The following is a 12391-nucleotide window of genomic DNA, read 5'->3' as shown; positions in this document are numbered from 1 at the left end:
TGGCATTTTTGGTTGGTTAAAATGACGTTTGAAACTGCTATTTTTACCGGATTAAAATGGCATTTTTAGTTGGTTAAAACAGCATTTTGAATCGCCATTTTTACCCTGATAGTGGCATTTTTATTGGTTAAAACGGCATTTGAAACCGCCGTTTTTACCAAGTAAAAGTGACATTTTTTTATCGTTTAAAAAGATAATTTTAACCGTTGTTTTTACCGTGTTAAATAAATAATTTTTTGTTTAAAATTTCACAATAACAAAAAACCATAACCTATAAACAAAATATTACGTAATTCATAAATAAAGTATTAAATATAACATAGAATTTTTTAGTATTGAAAATCAAAAGTAATAACTTTAATACAAATAAAGTATAAAATATAACATGATTTTTTAATTCTAAATGTCTTCACTTAGATTGGCTCCAATTTCTAACAAGGTAACTAGCTTGGCTAATACTTTGAAAGTAAGAAAATAACAAAATATTATGATCTTGTTTCTCCCTGTGTATCTTCTTTTTGGCTGCCTAATTTCAAAATATCTTCCGCCAAAATTTTGCCATCTACTTAAAATGAAAAGTGCAAATAATAGTAGTTATTCACTCTAGTAGTTGAATTAATTGACAAATTTAAAATTCTATAATAATTTGCATACCTTCTTTTTGACAAGCCTTACGAATTCTCACATTCCCTGCTAAATGACAAAGTTGTATGAATAAATCGACTAACACCAATCCAATCACTATACCAATTTACTAACACCAATAATTTCAATGTCTCGACTATACATCTTTAGAACTTCATAATGATAAATCCTCACAACTTTGCAAAAACTTCTCAATGCAACAAATTATGCAAGCTCCCAATTCCTCTAACGAAAGCACCTCTTATTGTAAGATGATTACTGCGAATATAATAATTTATAATTTAATAAATGAAATAAAACATCAATAAAGTAAACACACTAGTAACTCTTATAGAAAACTGAGAAAAATTGAAAACTTGACAAGAAACAAAAAACTGCATACTGCCCAGTACAAACACATAACACACATTTGAATGTTTAAACAGTTGAAGTACTCTTATTTGAATGTTTAAACACATAATAGAAATATGGCAGTTTGGCAACATCGGACTCATTAATAGGGTTACCTCTTCCAATGTTTTGTTCCAACTCTTGTTTGGCTTTGGACATAACCTCTGGATTGTGGAGTACTTCAGTCATTGCTCTTTCTAATCCATATGTTGTTGTATCTGTACCTGCTACAAGTAGATCCTACAATAATATACACCATATAATTTACTAGTGAGAAAAGGCATAACAAGATTCTACTTGGTTAGACATGAGTAGTTGATATATAGTGAGAAATAAACCTAGAAAGAAAAGTAAAGGAAATAATATACAGCTCCAAATAAACAATAATATTAATCATAATTTAGTGTGAGGTGCATTATTGTCAATAATTATATGTTCATATTATATATGAATGAAAAGTAAAGGAAATAATGGGCCAGTAGGCTTCTCATGTCATGACCAACCTGAAAGTGCAAAACACATGATAGATCATAAAGTGTTAGGAAGAATAATAAAAAATAAAAATTAACAAATTGGCTATTTGGTTGATTTTTTTTATTTTTATTTGTATTTTTTAAAATTAAATTAAGAAAAATAGATAATTTTAGCATTTTAACTAATTTATATTCAGACAAGTCAAAAAATTTTATGATATATTTATATATTTTCATACTGTTCCGAGGGTTACCTGAAACTGTAGGTCGATCTCGGACGAGATCTTCTGTACTGGTCGGAGATGACGTGTCTGACTGGCTGGTGGCGGCCGGGGCTGTTGTGTCCGACTTGTTGGACTGGCTGCACTTCTGATCCTTGGCCACCGGAGGGTGGGGGGTACCTGCAAGAGACTCCGATGCTTAAGTTAGCATGGGTATTAAACAGGTTTTATGTAGAATCAGAGTATGAGTTATACTTGGGTGCTCCAGTGTATTTATAGTGTTGAGATGTGACCTTCGTTGGGTAAGATAAGTTAGTTATCTTATCTTATCTTTATCTTTAGAGTTGAGGTCAGCGTATCTTTATTGGAACCGCCCTTATCTCTATAGGCTTAGGCCGCCTTAGGATTTGGGTCGTGTTCCTCTATTTGGGCCTTTTACTGGGCTCTCTTGTTGATTTGGCCGAGCTCTTTGAGACGAGGTCGGATAGTCTGTCCTGAAGAGGTTGGTCGCTTTATCTCGAGTCATCCCAGGTCGGATAGCTCGACCTAGGGTATGAACAGTGCCCCTGCTTGAGCTCGATCTTCTCTTTGAGGTCGAGTCCTTGACTTCGGTCCTTCTTAAAGTCGAACTCAAGCATTTGTCGATTCCTTTCTTTGTAGAGTCTTTTTGTAGAATGTTTCCCTCTAGAAGCGCGCGCTTTTGTATTAGCGCTTTTTTGGGAATGCAAGCGGTTTTAATATCCGCATTTAATTGGTATTAATTTTGCTCTTTATTCTCTCTTGGCTTTTATTTTTGAATTTCGCGATCAAAAACGGTTTCTTTTCTTCATTTCTTCTTCGTAACTTCTCCCTTTACTCTCTCATTTTCTGTTTCTCTCATCTGCTCTCTGTCTTTCGTTTGCGCTTCTGCTTTCTTGTGTTTGCGGCGTCGTTCGGCATTTTTCTGGGCAGCCTCTATCCCTGCGCTTCCACTTTTCCTCGAAGCTTCTTTCGTCTCCAGGTTAGTTGATGAGCGGATGTTTTATACGCTTTTTGGAGTTAATTTTATTTAGTTTTTAGTATGTTTTAGTTAGTTTTTAGTTTATTTTCATTAGTTTTTAGGAAAAATTCATATTTCTGGACTTTACTATGAGTTGTGTGTTTTTCTGTAATTTCAGGTATTTTTCTGGCTGAAATTGAGGGAGCTGAGCAAAAATCTGATTCAGGCTGAAAAAGGACTGCTGATGCTATTGGATTCTGACCTCCCTGCACTCAAAGTGGATTTTCTGGAGCTACAGAACTCGAAATGGCGTGCTTCCAATTGCGTTGAAAATTAGACATCCAAGGCTTTCCAAAAATATATAATAGTCCATACTTTGCTCAAGGATAGATGACGTAAACTGGCATTCAACGCCAGTTCTCTACCCAATTCTGGCGTCCAGCGCCAGAAAAGGATTAAAAGTTGGAGTTCAACGCCAGAAATGGATCCAAACCTGGCGTTGAGCACCCAAAATGGCCTTATGCACGTGAATTGCGTAAGTCTCAGCCCCAGCACACACCAAGTGGGCCCCAGAAGTGGATCTCTGCACCGTCCATCATAGTTTACTCATTTTTTGTAAACCTAGGCTACTAGTTTAGTATTTAAACAACTTTTAGAGACTTATTTTGTATCTCATGATATTTTAGATCTGAACTTTGTACTCTTTGACGGCATGAGTCTCTAAACTCCATTGTTGGGGGTGAGGAGCTCTACTGTGTATTAATGAATTAATGCAAGTATTTCTGTTTTTCATTCAAACATGCGTGCTCCTATCTAAGATATCCATTCACGCCTAACTGTGGAGAAGGTGATGATCAGTGACACTCATCACCTTCCTCAACCCATGAACGTGTGTCTGACAATCACCTCCGTTCTACATCAGATTGAATGAATGTCTCTTAGATTCCATACTCGGAATCTCCGTGGTATAAGCTAGATTGATGGCGGCATTCATGAGAATCCGGAAAGTCTAAACCTTGTCTGTGGTATTCTGAGTAGGATTCTGGGATTGAATGACTGTGACGAACTTCAAACTCGCGAGTGCTGGGCGTAGTGACAGACGCAAAAGGATAGTAAATCCTATTCCGGTATGACTGAGAACCTGCAGATGATTAGTCGTGTGGTGACAGCGCACCTGGACCATTTTCACTGGAAGGATGGATGGTAGCCATTGACAACGGTGATCCACCTACACACAGCTTGCCATAGGAGGACGTGCGTGCGTGAATCAGAAGACAGAGAAAAGCAGAGATTCAGAGGACAAAGCATCTCCAAAACTCCAACATATTCTCCATTACTGCATAACAAGTAACCTTTAATTCATGCTCTCTTGTTTATTCGCAATTCAACTGATAAACATAATTGACTTCCTGACTAAGATTTACAAGATAACCATAGATTGCTTCAAACCAACAATCTCCGTGGGATTCGACCCTTACTCACGTGAGGTATTACTTGGACGACCCAGTGCACTTGCTGGTTAGTGGTACGAGTTGTGAAAAGTGTGATTCACAATTCGTGCACCAAGTTTTTGGCACCGTTGCCGGGGATTGTTCGTGTTTGGACAACTAACGGTTTATTTTGTTGCTTAGATTAGGAAAAATTTCTCTTTTTGTTTAGAGTCTCGTATTATTGTCGTGCTAAAACTTTAGAATCCTTATTTTCTTATTAAAATCTTTTTCAAAAATAATTTTTCTATTAAATCCTATGCCAAACTTTAAGTTTAGTGTTTTCTTGTTGATTTCTCTGTGTTTTTCGAAAATTTTAGTTTGGTTTTCTAAAAATTTTAAGTTTGGTGTTCTTCCTTCGTGTTCTTGTGTTCTTGTGAATCTTCAAAGTGTTCTTGAGTTTTCCTTGTTTCTTGATCTTAAAATTTTTAAGTTTGGTGTTCCTTAGTGTTTTTCCCTTAAAAATTTTCGAAAACAAGGAGCATCAGATCTAAAAATTTTAAATCTTGTGCTATCTTATTATTTTTCTCTCTCCTCTTTAAATTCAAAAATATCTTTTCTCTCTGTTTTAAAAGCAAATTTTCGAAATCTATTTCTAAAATTCAGATTTTTATTTCAAAATTTAAAACCTTTTTCAAAAAATCATCATATCCTTTTCAAAACTTCCTAACCACTTTCTCTCTCTCCTCAGTTTTTCGAAATTCTCCACTCATTTTTTATTTATTTTATTTTAATTTATTTCATTTTTGAAATAAATAAATAAATAAATAAATAAAAATATTTTCTCTATTTTACATCATCTCCCTTTCTCCATCATGGACATAAGCGGAAATGAACAGTCCAGGAGGACTCTGGGGTCATATTCTAACCCCTCTACTGCTTCATATGGGAGTAGCATCTGCATACCCTCCATTGGAGTCAGTAGCTTTGAGTTGAATCCTCAGCTCATTATCATGGTGCAGCAAAGTTGCCAGTATTCCGGTCTTCCACAGGAAGAACCTACAGAGTTTCTGGCACAGTTTCTATAGATTGCTGACACAGTACATGATAAAGAAATAGATCAGGATGTCTACAGACTATTACTGTTTCCATTTGCTGTAAAAGATCAAGCTAAGAGGTGGTTGAATAACCAACCTAAGGCCAGCATAAGGACATGGAAACAGCTGACAGAAAAATTCCTGAATCAATACTTTCCCCCAAAATGGATGACACAGCTAAGGCTGGACATCCAAGGATTTAGACAAGGAGATAGTGAATCCCTTTATGATGCCTGGGAGAGATACAGAGAGATGCTACGAAAATGCCCCTCTGAAATGTTTTCAGAGTGGGTTCTGTTAGACATCTTCTATTATGGGCTTGCAGAAGGAGCTCAAATGTCTCTAGATTACTCAGCTGGTGGATCTATCCACATGAGAAAGACAATTGAAGAGGCTCAAGAGCTCATTGATACAGTTGCCAGGAATCAGCATCTGTACCTAAGCAGTAACCCTTCCATGAAAGAAGAGGTTAAAACAGCAACTGCTGAACTCAGTCCTGTAAAACAAGTTGCTGAATTCAATCAGCAATTGGACTTTCTAACAAAGCAGTTAGCCGAATTCAAAGATAGGTTACAAGAGACAAGGATGGCTAATATACATATGGACGAACAGTTTAAGCAAACAAAGCAGCAGCTGTCAAGGCAAATAACAGAAGAATGCCAAGCAGTTCAACTAAGAAGTGGAAAAATATTAAATACCCCACCTCAAAGCAGCAAAAAGCTAAGAAATGAGCAAACCACCCAAAATTCACCTGAGGACAGTAAGAGCCCAGGGAAAAGTAATTCTGGAACTAAAACGCCAGAAATTTGGTGGAAGGCTGGCGCTAAACGCCCAGACCATGCTCAGGACTGGCATTCAACACCAGAAACAAGGCAGGACTGGCGTTCAACGCTAGAAATAGGCAAGAATCTGGCGTTGAACGCCCAAAAAGGGGAAGACCTGGCGCTGAACGCCCAAAATGGGCACAGTTCTGGCGTTCAGACGCCAGAAACAGACAATGAGTTGGCATCTCACGTCACTCCAGCTTCTAACTCTGGCACTCAATTGCCAGTGAGGGATCAGACACATACACATGCTGATGACAACCCCTCTAAAAAGGCTTCTTCAACCACTTCTGTAGGCAATAAACCTACAGCAACCAAGGTTGAAGAATATAAAGCCAAGATACCTTATCCTCAAAAACTCCGGAAAGAGGAGCAGGATAAGCAATTTGCTCGCTTTGCAGATTACCTCAGGACTCTTGAAATAAAGATTCCATTTGCAGAAGCACTTGAGCAAATACCTTCTTATGCCAAGTTCATGAAAGAGATCTTGAGTCATAAAAAGGATTGGAGAGAAACAGAAAGAGTTCTCCTCACTGAAGAATGCAGTGCAGTCATTCTGAAAAGCTTTCCTGAGAAGCTCAAAGATCCTGGGAGTTTTCTGATACCATGCATATTAGAAGGTCAATGCACCAAGACAGCTTTATGCGATCTTGGGGCAAGCATCAACCTAATACCTGCATCCACTATCAGAAAGCTTGGCTTAACTGAAGAAGTTAAACCAACCAGGATATGTCTCCAACTTGCTGATGGCTCCACTAAATACCCATCAGGCGTGATTGAAGACATGATTGTCAGATTCGGGCCATTCGCCTTTCCCACTGACTTTGTTGTGTTGGAAATGGAGGAGCACAAGAGTGCTACTCTCATTCTAGGAAGACCCTTCCTAGCAACTGGACGATCCCTCATTGACGTCCAACAGGGGGAAATAACCCTGAGAGTCAATAATGATGAGTTTAAGTTGAACGCTGTCAAAGCCATGCAGCATCCAGACACATCAAAAGACTGCATGAAAGTTGATCTTATTGACTCTTTGGTAGAAGAGATCAACATGGCTGAGAGTCTTGAATCAGAGTTGGAAAACATCTTTAAAGATGTTCAGCCTGATTTAGAGGATTCAAAGGACATGAAAGAGCCTCTGAAATTTCTTCTGGAAGAGGAAAAACCTCCTAAACCCAAGCTCAAGCCATTACCACCATCCTTGAAATATGCGTTTTTGGGAGAAGGTGACACTTTTCCAGTGATCATAAGCTCTGCTTTAAATTCACAGGAAGAGGAGGCACTTATTCAAGTGCTAAGGACACACAAGACAGCTCTTGGGTGGTCCATAGGTGACCTTAAGGGCATAAGCCCAGCTAGATGCATGCACAAAATCTTATTGGAGGATAATGCCAAACCAGTGGTTCAACCACAGAGGCGGCTAAATCCAGCCATGAAAGAAGTGGTGCAGAAAGAGGTCACCAAATTACTAGAGGCTGGGATTATTTATCCTATTTCTGATAGCCCCTGGGTGAGCCCTGTCCAAGTCGTCCCAAAAAAGGGAGACATGACAGTGATTCATAATGAAAAAAATGAACTGGTTCCTACAAGAACAATTACAGGGTGGCGCATGTGTATTGACTACAGAAGGCTCAATACAGCCACCAGAAAGGATCATTTTCCTTTACCATTCATAGACCAGATGCTAGAAAGACTAGCAGGTCATGATTATTACTGCTTTTTGGATGGCTACTCAGGCTATAACCAGATTGCAATAGATCCTCAGGATCAAGAGAAAACAGCATTCACATGTCCATCTGGAGTGTTTGCTTATAGAAGGATGCCATTTGGGCTATGTAATGCGCCTGCAACCTTCCAGAGATGCATGCTCTCTATTTTCTCTGATATGGTAGAAAATTTTCTGGAAGTCTTCATGGATGACTTCTCAGTATATGGAGACTCATTCATCTCCTGTCTTGATCACCTGAAACTTGTTCTGAAAAGATGCCAAGAAACCAACCTAGTTTTAAACTGGGAAAAATGTCACTTCATGGTGACTGAAGGGATTGTTCTTGGGCATAAAATTTCAAACAAGGGAATAGAGGTTGATCAAGCAAAAATAGAGGTAATTGAAAAATTACCACCACCTGCCAATGTTAAGGCAATCAGAAGCTTTCTGGGGCACGCAGGATTCTATAGGAGGTTTATAAAGGATTTTTCAAAAATCGCAAAACCTCTAAGCAATCTGCTAGCTGCGGACACGCCATTTGTATTTGACACAGAGTGCCTGCAGGCGTTCGAAACGCTGAAAGCTAAGCTGGTCACAGCACCAGTCATTTCTGCACCAGACTGGACGTTACCATTTGAGCTAATGTGTGATGCCAGTGATCACGCCATTGGTGCAGTATTGGGACAGAGGCATGACAAGCTTCTGCATGTCATTTATTATGCTAGTCGCATTTTAAATGATGCCCAGAAAAATTACACAACCACAGAAAAAGAATTACTTGCAGTGGTTTACGCCATTGACAAGTTCAGATCATACTTAGTAGGATCAAAAGTGATTGTGTATACTGATCATGCTGCTCTTAAATATCTACTCACAAAGCAGGATTCAAAACCCAGGCTCATCAGATGGGTGTTACTTCTGCAAGAGTTTGATATAGAAATAAGAGACAGAAAAGGGACAGAGAACCAAGTAGCTGATCATCTGTCCCGGATAGAGCCAGTAGAAGGGACGCCCCTCCCCTCTCTTGAGATCTCCGAGACTTTTCTGGATGAGCATTTATTTGCCATTCAGGAAACACCATGGTTTGCCGATATTGCAAACTATAAAGCTGCAAGGTTCATACCCAAGGAGTACAACAGGATACAAAAGAAGAAATTAATTACTGATGCAAAGTACTACTTGTGGGATGAACCCTATCTCTTTAAGAGATGTGCAGACGGAATAATCCGTAGGTGTGTGCCTAGAGAAGAAGCACAGAGGATCCTATGGCACTGCCATGGATCACAATATGGAGGCCATTTCGGAGGTGAGCGAACAGCCACCAAGGTCCTCCAATGTGGCTTCTATTGGCCCACACTCTATAAGGATTCCCGAGAGTTTGTACGTAACTGTAACAGTTGCCAAAGAGCTGGCAATCTGCCTCATGGTTACACCATGCCTCAACAAGGAATCTTGGAGATTGAGTTGTTTGACGTATGGGAAATTGACTTCATGGGACCTTTCCCACCATCATACTCAAACACTTATATTCTGGTGGCAGTTGACTATGTATCAAAATGGGTTGAGGCCATTGCCACACCCACCAATGATACTAAAACAGTGCTGAAGTTCCTCCAGAAACAAATCTTTAGCAGGTTTGGTGTCCCTAGAGTACTCATCAGTGATGGGGGCACTCACTTCTGCAATAAACAGCTTTACTCTGCCATGGTTCGGTATGGAATTCACCATAAGGTGGCTACTCCATATCATCCACAAACTAATGGGCAAGCTGAAGTCTCTAACAGAGAATTAAAGAGAATCCTAGAACGGACAGTAAGTACCCGTAGAAAGGATTGGGCACGGAGCTTGGATGATGCTCTCTGGGCTTACAGAACAGCATTCAAGACCCCTATAGGGACCTCTCCATACCAACTTGTGTATGGTAAGGCATGTCACATGCCCGTGGAACTGGAACATAAAGCCTACTGGGCAACCAGATTCCTAAACTTTGATGCCAAATTAGCAGGAGAAAAAAGATTGCTCCAGCTAAATGAGCTAGAGGAATTCAGATTCACAGCTTTCGAAAATGCCAAGCTTTATAAAGAGAAATAAAAAAAATGGCATGATAGAAAGCTGTCATCTAGAATCTTTGAGCCAGGACAGAAGGTTCTGCTGTTCAACTCTAGACTCAGGCTATTCCCCGGGAAATTGAAATCCCGGTGGAGGGGACCATACGTGATTACAAGTGTATCACCATATGGTTATGTGGAGCTTCAAGATATTGATTCTGATAAGAGGTTCATTGTCAATGGACAGAGAATCAAGCACTATCTTGAAGGCAACATTGAGCAAGAGTGCTCAAGGCTGAAGCTAGACTAAAAGCTCAGCAAGGTCCAGCTAAAGACAATAAAGAAGCGCTTGCTGAGAGGCAACCCAGCCATGGGGCATCAATCCTCTGAGCATTTTGCCCTATTTTTATTTTTATTTGTTTATATAAAGTTCACTGACACTAAGGTGAGGAATCATTTGTATAAGTCCACAGAGTTACAGAAGGACTCGGCGCACAAAACAGAGAAAAAGAGCTCACTGGCAAGAAAACGCCAGTAATGGTAGCAATCTGGGCGTTCAACGCCAGAAATGGGCACCCACTGGGCGTTGAACGCCAGTAATGGCAGCAGCTGGGCGTTGAACACCCAGGAGAGCAGCATTTGGGCGTTGAACGCCCAAAACAGGCAGTGTTTGGGCGTTCAAACGCCAGGATGGCAGGGAGGAGACAAACTCATTTTTCTTCATATTTTTTCATTCTAATCTTGATTTTCATACTTCAATTCATGATTTCTTGCATAAACATGTCAAGAACCCTGATTTCTAAAATTCCTAATTTCTAAAAATCCTACTTTAAAAATATCAAATGTATCTTAATCCATAAGCACCAAGCCTCTTTGCAAATTCAATCCAACTCTTTTCAAATCCTATTTTCACAACAAATCTAATTTTTTCCAACTAATATCTTTTTCAAATCTCCACATTATCTTTTTCAAAATCTAGATTTATCTTTTTCAAAAATCTTTCATATCTCTTCAATTTTAAACTATATCCTCTCTTATCATATCTTCTATCTTATCTTTTCCAAATCAATCTTTTTATCATATCTTTATCTCTTTTTTTTTTGAAAACCCACCCTCCCTCCCTTTAAATTTGGGTTCGGCCTCCCTCCTCCTCCATCAACAATTGCACCTAGCTCTCCTTCCATCCCTCTCCTTTCTTTTCTTTTGCTTGAGGACAAGCAAACCTCTAAGTTTGGTGTGTTTATCCGAGATCACTAAGATCATGGCTCCTAAAGGAAAACAACCCACTCCAAGAGGCAAGAAAGAGAGCGTTCCAAAACCACTCTGGAATCAAGGGAAGTTCTTATCTAAAGAACATTCAGACCATTATAACAAAATAATGGGTCTGAGATCAGTGATCCCGGAAGTTAGATTCGATCTGAAAGAAGATGAATATCCGGAGATCCAGGAGCAAATTCGAATCAGGAACTGGGAAGTCCTAGCTAATCCTGAAACGAAGGTGGGAAGGAATATGATCCAGGAGTTCTATGCTAATATGTGGCAGACTAACAAGCAAAAACTATCGGGAACTGCCTTCTATGAATATCGGACCATGGTCAGAGGAAAGATTGTTCATACCACCCCTGACAAGATCAGAGAGATCTTAAAGCTACCTCAGCTGAAAGATGATCCAGATTCCTTCAACAGGAGAATGATGAGAACAGACAAGGGTCTGGATAAGATTCTAGAGGACATATGTATCCCTGGAGCCAGGTGGACCACCAACATAAAGGGTGTCCCAAATCAACTAAAGAGAGAAGATCTCAAACCAGTCGCCAGAGGATGGCTGGACTTCATTGGGCATTCTCTGTTGCCTACTAGCAACCGTTCTGAAGTCACTGTTAAAAGGGCAGTGATGATCCATTGCATCATGATGGGAAAAGAAGTGGAAGTCCATCAGCTGATCTCAGCTGAACTCTACAAAATTGCTAACAAAAATTCTAAAGAGGCCAGGTTGGCTTATCCAAGCGTGATATCGCTGCTCTGCAAGGATGCTGGAGTAAGGATGGGAATAACTGAGTACATCTCAGTTGAGAATCCAATCACCAAGGCATCAATGGAAAAACAACAAGCACAGGATGATCCCATCAAAAAGAAAACGCAGGAATTTCTCCCAGAAATCCCTCAATCTGAATATTGGGAGTATCTTGAGACGTCTGTTACCAAGATACGGGAAGCTATGGAACAAATCATAAAAGAACAAAAAGAACACAGTCAAATTCTTACCTATATGTTTAAAGAACAAGAGGAGCAAGGGCGTGACTTAAGGGACTTGAAGCGCCAGAAGTTATCTCTTGCAGGACCAAGCACCCCAAAGATCAGAGGAACCCCCGTTCTCCCAGAATAAAGGTTGTTAATTTCCAATTTCTGCCTTAATTTTGTGATAGTGTCCTTATAGAAGTTTACCTTAGGAGTCATATAGTAGTAATTAGTGTCTATTTTGATTTTATCTCCAATTAAGCTATAGTTTATTTTTTTCATCATCAGCAAACATGAATAAAGTAGTAGATCTTTTGAATAAGAGGCAATATAATTTCGAGTTT

At 39.4% G+C, this 12391-nt stretch overlaps 1 long non-coding RNA gene across 2 annotated transcripts; it reads right to left on the bottom strand.

Annotated features, from left to right (window-relative positions):
- Positions 1-330: 330 nt before the first annotated feature.
- On the bottom strand, positions 331-10893 carry LOC112735851 (uncharacterized). Of its 2 annotated transcripts, none has more exons than XR_003812846.2 (4): positions 1763-10893; positions 1152-1275; positions 655-903; positions 331-562 (listed from the first exon to the last, which is right to left on the bottom strand). It is a non-coding gene; the product is annotated as an uncharacterized lncRNA (long non-coding RNA). The 2 variants fall into 2 exon arrangements; XR_003168574.2 differs by having other exon boundaries at positions 655-690.
- Positions 10894-12391: the final 1498 nt, after the last annotated feature.

This window comes from Arachis hypogaea, chromosome 13, assembly GCF_003086295.3.
Source record: "Arachis hypogaea cultivar Tifrunner chromosome 13, arahy.Tifrunner.gnm2.J5K5, whole genome shotgun sequence".
Classification (NCBI taxonomy): Eukaryota; Viridiplantae; Streptophyta; class Magnoliopsida; order Fabales; family Fabaceae; genus Arachis; species Arachis hypogaea.
The sequence above is the reverse complement of the archived record's forward strand: the minus strand, read 5'-3'. Positions and strand labels throughout refer to the sequence as shown.